The sequence below is a fragment of the Protomyctophum parallelum genome (genome assembly GCF_964188405.1).
Source record: "Protomyctophum parallelum genome assembly, chromosome: 13".
Classification (NCBI taxonomy): domain Eukaryota; kingdom Metazoa; phylum Chordata; class Actinopteri; order Myctophiformes; family Myctophidae; genus Protomyctophum; species Protomyctophum parallelum.
In genome coordinates, this window is record NC_139708.1 from 47,172,967 (window position 1) to 47,181,298 (window position 8,332).

An 8,332-nucleotide genomic window follows, 5' to 3' on the forward strand; every position below is an offset into this window, starting at 1 on the left:
GAGAGAACCTAAAGCCTAAGGCACAGCAGCCACAGCCGGGCACGTCGGCGGCGTCGACAGCAGCACACACACACACGCAGTCCCAAGCCAGTACCTCCTCCAACATTCAGGTTTTATTTTTACCGGCAATCGCCGTTCTTGGGTCGACGTCGACGCAAGTAACCATCAGTACCAGTACACACACACGGACAGACCCGAAGCCCAGTACATCCAAACAGACCCAGTTGAGTGTGTATTTCAGCGCACAACATCGTCCACCGGTGACGATACTGGAAGAACGCTCCCCCGACGCAACTCGAGTCGTGCGGCCAAAAACCCTATATCACCAACGCATGCCACCCAACCCCGCCCCGGGCCACCTGTTGGTCCCGTTCGGACTCAACAGAGCCGAGGCGGCCAGAGAGACGACGGTGGTCCCGCCCCCGCCCGCCGTGCTGATAGCCGCAGCTCCGGAACGCCTGGGACAACCGGAGGCGGGTCACCGGATCACCGTGGGCAGCCAGGGGGGCGTCAACCCCAACCCTCAGCCTGTGGCTGAGCCTAATCAGGTTCCCCCCCCAGCCCCCCCGATCCCCAACGCCAGGGTGCCTAATAATCCCCCCAATGCACCCCCTGCTGCGGCGCAGCCCGCAGCAATACACCACCACCCCCCGATCCGGCCCATTCTGAGACAGGCCAGTCTCATCCTGGCCCCGGCACCGCCCGTCCCTGCTCCGGCCCCCGCCCCCGTCCCTGCACCCCCGGCCCCCAACCCAGAAGGGGCCCCGAACCCAGCCCCGGTCCCCGCAGCGTTTGGGTTCCCCCCTCCTCCTCCTCCTCCTCCTCCGTCCCCCCCAGCAGACGATGTCCGGCCTGGTCCCTCGGTGCCTCGAGAGGGAAACAGGCCGGATTATCTACCTCACATTTTAGAGCCTTGATACGTGACGTGTTGGATCTCTTCCCCGACGCCCAGGAGACCTACGTAGCGGACCTTGTCCAACAAAACAATGACATCAATATCGTGTGCAACGCACTGTTGGAGAACACCTATCCCAGGAGAGAGGCTGCAGTACCCGTTCCCACCAGCATCCTGCTGGAGTCTGGAGATCCACGGGCACCGGTGACGGAGGACCTGTTTGACTACAGCCGGCTGGGCGTGGTGGGAGCAGAGGCCCAGATGCAGGCCGCCGACCTGCTGATGGCCGACTTCAGGATGCTGAAGACTCAGGACCTCGAGTGGGCTCTCAATAACCTCAAGGGACATTATGCAATCACACGGAAGGCCTTATGTGAAGCGCTGAAGAAATGGAATGAATCGGACGACCCCTCAGGAAAGAGGCTGCTCCGCGTAGAACGTGGAAGCAGCATACATTTCCAGTTCGAGCACGGTTCTGTGAAATACGAGAGGAAGATGTTCTTCCTCTCGCAAAACACCGGCGGCACGTCAAGAGTTACGGCGTGCTGGAGGAGAGTGTTCAGAAGGAGCTGTCCTTCTACCAGCAGAAGACCAAGGAGTGGGCAGAGGTATGGACACACACACACACACACACACACACACACACACACACACACACACACACACACACACACACACACACACACACACACACACACACACACACACACACACACACACACACACACACACACACACACACACACACACACACACACACACACACACACACACACACACACACACACAGCGTTCAGAAGGAGCTGTCCTTCTACCAGCAGAAGACCAAGGAGGGGGCCGAGCACGAGGACTTCCTATTGGCTCTGCAGGTCAACGAGGACGAATACAAAAAGGACGGACAGCTGATAAGAGTGTGGCTGCTGCTACGGAGAGTTCTCCTTCGAGAAGATGACCCAGGGTTCTGACGGTCATCTGTTCAGCAAGGAGTGCCTGGTCAAGTACGCCCAGGAGGCGGTCTTTGGCTCTGGACAGTCTGAGCTGAGCTGCATGGAGGGCGGCTGCACCTGTTCCTACCCGGTGTGCGAGCTGGAGAAGGTTCTGCCGGAGAACATCCTCCTGAAGTACTACGAGAGGCAGGCCGAGGAGGCCGTGGCCGCCACCTGTGGAGACGAGCTAGTGCGGTGTCCGTTCTGCAACTTTCCGGCCTTGTTGGACAAAGGCATGTCCCTGTTCAGCTGTCCCAACCCCGCATGCCGCAAGGAGAGCTGCAGGAAGTGCCACGTCCAGTGGAAGCAGCACGCGGGGAAGAGGGGCCAGCAGGTCATGGAGATGGACGAGATCAAGATGAGGGTTCTCATTGAGGAGCGCATGACGGCGGCGCGCGTCCGTAAGTGCGTGAAGTGCGCCATGGGGCTGGTGAAGTCTGAGGGCTGCAACAGGATGTCCTGCCGCTGCGGTAGCTTCATGTGCTACCTGTGCCGCGAGCCCATCAACGGCTACAACCACTTCTGCCAGCACGTGCGCTCGCCGGGCGCGCCCTGTCGCCACTGTCGCAAGTGTTCCCTCTGGTCGGACCCCACGGAAGATGATGAGCGAATCATTCAGGAGATCCAGAAAGAGGGCGAGGCAGAGCTCAACAAGAACAAGACCAGTCCAGAAAACTCAGGGAAGCGGGTCGGACCTCCTCCAGAGCCCGGCGCCGCCACCACCAAGCGGCCACGTGTGGGCCCACCCCCCCGACAACCCTCCTCCTCCCCAACCCAACTTCGTGCCTCACCCCCCCCCCAGGTGGTCCCCGCTCCCTTCATCCCGTGGTCCCCGGCAGAGTCCCCGGGGCCGCCGACCATCACCACATCGTAGCCATGGCCAGAGGCCGGGTCTTACTTGAAGGCCGGGCCTTACAAAACAGGGCCAGGATGGAACTCCACAGGGCCAGGATGGAGGAGCATAGGGCGCCCCCGGTGGCGCCCTATGTTCCTGCGCTGCAACACCTGGCCCCCCTCGACCACCATCCTGCTGTCAATCACAATCACCCCCACATGATGGACCTCCCCATGCACTACGGACCCCCACACAGACACTACAGACGCTACTGATGGATCGGACCCCCACACGTGCACACACAATCCGTTTCCACACTTGGGGGTCTAGGTACGGCAGTTTTCAGTGTCTCTTCCTGTTTTTTTTGGACAGCTGGTGGACAGAAATGAAGCTCCGCCCTCGCGGCTCAATGCCGCGACGGCCAGATTCCCGGAAATGCTTGTGGGTGGAGCTTCGTTTCCAATCCACCAGCTGTCTTAAAAAAACCCCGGAAAAACTGCCGTGCCCTAGACGGCGGCCCGTTTTGTTTATATCAAAGCCTATTTTACCAAATAGGCTTTTACCAAAATACAAAACGGCTTTTGTTTTCACTCCTAAATCAGGCATTATGTTGCTATTGTTGGGAGTGATCATACACTCATACACACACACACACACACACACACAAGTTATGGGTGTGTATAGATATATATTTATTTATCCCCATACTAGACATTAAGGTGTCGTGTGTGTGTGTGTGTGTGTGTGCAGCATTCCTGGTTGAATTACCAGCTAAAATACACGTTTCCAATGCCGACACGTTTTGCCGATTTCTTCTTTTGTTTATATCCAAGCCTATTTTTTACCACAGAGTAAAAAAATAATACCAAAAGGCTTTTGTTCTCACTCACTTTCACAGTTTCATTTCAGATACATCGTTAGCGATTCTGTTCCATTATTTAAGTCTCTGACCGTTGCAATGTGACTGGGGTAGCTTTGGGCAGAATGGTGCCACAGCGTGTGTCCCTCCGGCAATGATGCATTTCCCCAGAAATCATTGGACACACGAGTGGTCACTCGACCACCATCTTTCTCCTGGTGGGTCTTCTTCTGTGACCTCACAGGTTCTTTTTCTACTCGTCTATAGGCGACTCTTGAACTGAATGTTTTGAGCGCTTGGAGGGGAGGGGAGGAGGGGGGGTTAATTACTGATTTATAAAGATATCTTTGAACAAAATAAACTACATTTGTTGGGTCTTTTTGTTTCTGTATACCTCTGCTTAGTTGACTGTGAGCAGTATGGTTTTGTAATAAACATTAATAAAAAAAAAAGCAGATCTACAAGCTCATAGCACATATATATTTCCCTACCATGCATTTGTACGAATACATTAATGTTATAGTGCTGTTTTTATTCATTAAAAACACACAAATATATAAGTTAAAATGAACAGCAATTAAAGATATTTATGGGGGGGGCAATATCTCACAAGGTAAGGACTAGGTAAGTAACAAAAATTCCAAAACCATGTCTTAAATTCCCCAGAAAAGTTTTATTACCCTTTTTTTTAAAGATACATTACATACATACATATATTTTCAGTGTCATGATCTCTGCTCTGGGCCCAAATGTACATAACTTGAACTGCCATTTTTCAGTATTTACAAAGCAGTCTTTTATATACTGTAGTTTTATTAGTAGTGCAGCGGAACATGACCGAGAGCCTGCCGTGGTGGAGGGAGTAGAACTCAGTGAGGCTAACATGCACCGCAGATTAAGACGCAATTTGACCCATTCTGAACGGGAACCCATTTTGGCGTTAGCATCATGTTATGCTTTAGCTATTGAAAAATAGCAGATCTACAAGCTCATAGCGCGCCACCGAGTGGCGCGCTACGAGCATGTAGGTCTGCTATTTTTTTTTAATCGAAGAATGACTGACATTTTTAGAATCTGATCTCGGGTCAGAATGGGTTCATCAAACCAGTGTGTGTCCAGTGGAACTGGAAACCTCGTATGAATCTGATCTCAGGTCGGAATGGGTTAAATTTGTGTGCGTTTCATTGGCCAGAACTCCAGGGTTAGAACTCTATGCCAATACATATTAATGACCAATAATTGCCAAAGACTCAAAGCTCAAATACGATAAAGGAAATGGTCCTTTTCCTCAACCTTTTGGACAAACATGCTGTGTGATTCTTTGTTGTCACATCTGATCTCATACAAGCTTCTCTATCTGGACTGTTCCTGTACGGGCAGTGTTGTTTTCGGCAGCAAATTTAGATTTTTGTTTTAGTCATTTAGTCTCTTGGGATAGTTTTCATTTAGTTTCAGTCACATTTTAGTCACCTGGAGTGTTGTTCTAGTTCTAGTTTTAGTCGACTAAATGTTGTTAAGATTTTAGTCGACTGAATCTATGGCTGATTTAGCCGACTAAAATCTATTTTTGGCGGGCCTTCATGCCGTCGTAATGACTGTTTTTACACTTGCTGAAAATAGCCGATCGACAAGCTCACGTGTCGCGACACGCTGTGAGCTTGTAGATCTGCTAGATTTTCAGCATGCAACCAAGTGTAAAATGACTTACTGGTTAACTTCTCGTCCATTAGTCCCTTCCTAACAATTTAGTCTAGTTTTTATTTGTTGACGAAATTGTCAACATATTTAGTCTTATAGTTTTAGTCACCATAGCTTAGTTTTCATTTAGTTTCCATTTAGTTTTTGTCAGTGGAAAAAGGTAGTCGACGAACATTTTTCATCTGAACACCTTTTGGTGTTAGCGTCATGTCATGCTTACGAGCTTGTAGGTCTGCTATTTTCGAAAAATCGAACGACTGACATAGAAACATAGCTTTTTCAGAAAACTGTCAGGATGTAGAAGACATTTTTTTAATCTGATCTCAGGTCAGAATGGGTTAATTTTAGCCGACGAATCAACACTGCTGTACAGGCAATCGTAGCTTGTAAACCAAGAAACCAAGACCAATCATTCATCCATCCATCCATCCATCCATCCATCCATCCATCCATATGCACTGGATCTGATACCGGACATGAGACAAAGTGAAGCTGCATGAAGAGGCACATATGGCAGACCCAAACTGAAGTCTGATGGAACACAATAGAACATAAAGTTACCAAGCCGTAACGTCACAGAGAGAACCTAAAGTCAAACTGAAGTCTGATGGAACACAATAGAACATAAAGTTACCAAGCCGTAACGTCACAGAGAGAACCTAAAGTCAAACTGAAGTCTGATGGAACACAATAGAACATAAAGTTACCAAGCCGTAACGTCACAGAGAGAACCTAAAGTCAAACTGAAGTCTGATGGAACACACTAGAACATAAAGTTACCAAGCCGTAACGTCACAGAGAGAACCTAAAGTCAAACTGAAGTCTGATGGAACACAATAGAACATAAAGTTACCAAGCCATAGTCACAGAGAGAACCTAAAGTCAAACCCATGTGCAAATCAAACTGAGATCATTAACTGTTGAAAAGGTAATAAACTGTCAGTGTTATTCCTAAATCACAAGATAAACAAACTCAAGGCAAACAGAGAAAAAAAAAAAAAAAGAAAAAAAAAAAAAAAAAAGGAAGTTATCACAATCTCCCCCCCTCCCCCCCTGGCCCACCCCACCCCCCCAACAACCATCTCCCCCCCCCCCAAGCAGCAGTATAGCAGTTTCTCCACAAATGTACCGGCTCCCAGTGCATACTCACTACTTTTGGTGTGCTTGTTTTTAGCGTGCTGGCCTGGCACCCCCCCCAGGCCTAAACATGCAAAAGTAGAGGGTAGGGCCCCACTGAGCAATAGACTAAAAATGCGATAAAAAACGAACTAATAATTAACGTTTTCTTTTAGACGTCTATTCTTAGATTAGACGTTGACATTGTTTAACACATTTAGGCTTGACGTTGAAAAAAAAAAAAAGTTCGCTCTGAAAGAATAAACACCTATTCAAAGATTTGTGCCGCACTTTTACGATTTTTCAAAAATAGCAGACCTACAAGTTCGCTATGAGCTTGTAGATCTGCTATTTTTCAATAGCTAAAGTATAACAGAATGCTTGAAACACCAAAAGGGGTTCCCGCCCAAAATGGGTTAAACGTCTATATATAGACTAGCTCTGGTCCATAGCCAAAGCTTCTATGATTCTGCCCTGCATTGGCTATGTATGGACCAGAGCTGTATATATACAGTAGACCATCTATATATAGACGTTTAAACAACCGCTAATCAACGTCTAATCTAAGAATAGACGTCTAAAAAAACCTTTCATTTTTTGCCGTTTTTAGACGGCCCTTTAGACGAATATTAGACGTCTATTAGACCAAAAAAGATGCTCAGTGGGGGGGGGGGGGGGGGTCCTTTAGGATTTAATTTATTACAGAACGCCCACTGCTGTGCACTCTGACTGGCTGAACTAAACCAAGCGAACCCAAACTTTTACAACAGTAACTCATTATGCATACTATACGGTTTTGTTTTCTTCCTTCTGTTGCATTTAGGATGTCGGGTTTAAAAACTAAAACAAAAAAATCAACTAGGCTGGTCCAGTTAATAAAATCAACTAGGAGGGTCTAGTTAATAAAACGGCAGAAGCGGTTGAAAGCAGTTTGTGTTTTCTAATTAACCCATTTTTGGGAAACCCCTTTTGGTGTTTTTTAAACCCATTTAGGCCTGACGTCGAAGTTTAAAAACATTTCTTCTAAATCCTGATAGTTTTCTCAAAATACCTATGTTCCTATATCAGTGGTGCTCAGTATTTCATGTCAAGCACCACCAAAAAGTATCTGTAGTATAAGCTTGTAGATCTGCTATTTTTCAATAGCTAAAGCATATAAGCGCCAACAGGGCGCCCCGAAATGGGTTAAGGGTTATGTTATACTTTAGCTATTGGAAAAATAGCAGATCTACAAGCTCATAGCGCGGCACCGAGTGCCCCGCTACGAGCTTGATATAGGTCTGCTATTTTTGAAAAATCGGGAAAATGTGGCACAAATATTTGAACATATATTCTTTGCCAACGTTTTTTTAACTCAAAACTTTGCTTCTCATATTTTCAGATGGGGGTCAATCAATTGGTGGCCAATTACATATAATTCTAGAGCTCCTAGACATGAAATAGTTTGAACACCACTGATATATTCTTTCAGAAAACTGTCATGACTGTCGAGACATTTTTTTTTTTCGACGTCAGGCTTAAATAGGATCAACATACCCGACTATTCTTAGTTAAACACAACTTATCGTAAACACAATACACCGATCGAGTGATATAAAATCAAAGATAACAATCAATATTAAATCATACAGAAGAATACTGAGAGTTTAAAAAGAAAAGAGAGACAGCTTTATGCAAAGTGTGGAGTAGGAGAGTTGTACAGTACAGCAGTATTAACCCCTTTAAGACCCGAGGAACACATCCGAGTCGCCTTATAGCTTTTAACCACTTTTAACCATTATTTAAAACTTTAGCTGTTGAAAAAATAGCAGATCTACAAGCCCATACTGAGTGCCTTGCCGCAGGCTTGTAGATCTGCTATTTTTGAAAAATCGTGGAAATGTGGCACAAATCTTTGTATAAAATATATATATATATATATATTCTTACACAGCGAACCTTCA

At 47.1% G+C, this 8,332-nt stretch overlaps 1 protein-coding gene and 1 pseudogene across 2 annotated transcripts in view; both read left to right on the top strand.

Moving 5' to 3' along the window:
• The window catches only part of LOC310869848 (histone H1-like), a gene marked incomplete at both ends in the record, with an annotated part of 720,118 nt that overhangs the window by 565,997 nt on the left and 145,789 nt on the right, over nucleotides 1-8,332 (top strand). The window lies entirely within an intron of this gene.
• Nucleotides 333-2,991, top strand: LOC310869587 (E3 ubiquitin-protein ligase RNF216-like; annotated as a pseudogene). The gene is made up of 4 exons (XR_014571077.1): nucleotides 333-790; nucleotides 910-1,503; nucleotides 1,738-2,683; nucleotides 2,721-2,991. The product of XR_014571077.1 is annotated as an E3 ubiquitin-protein ligase RNF216-like (transcript).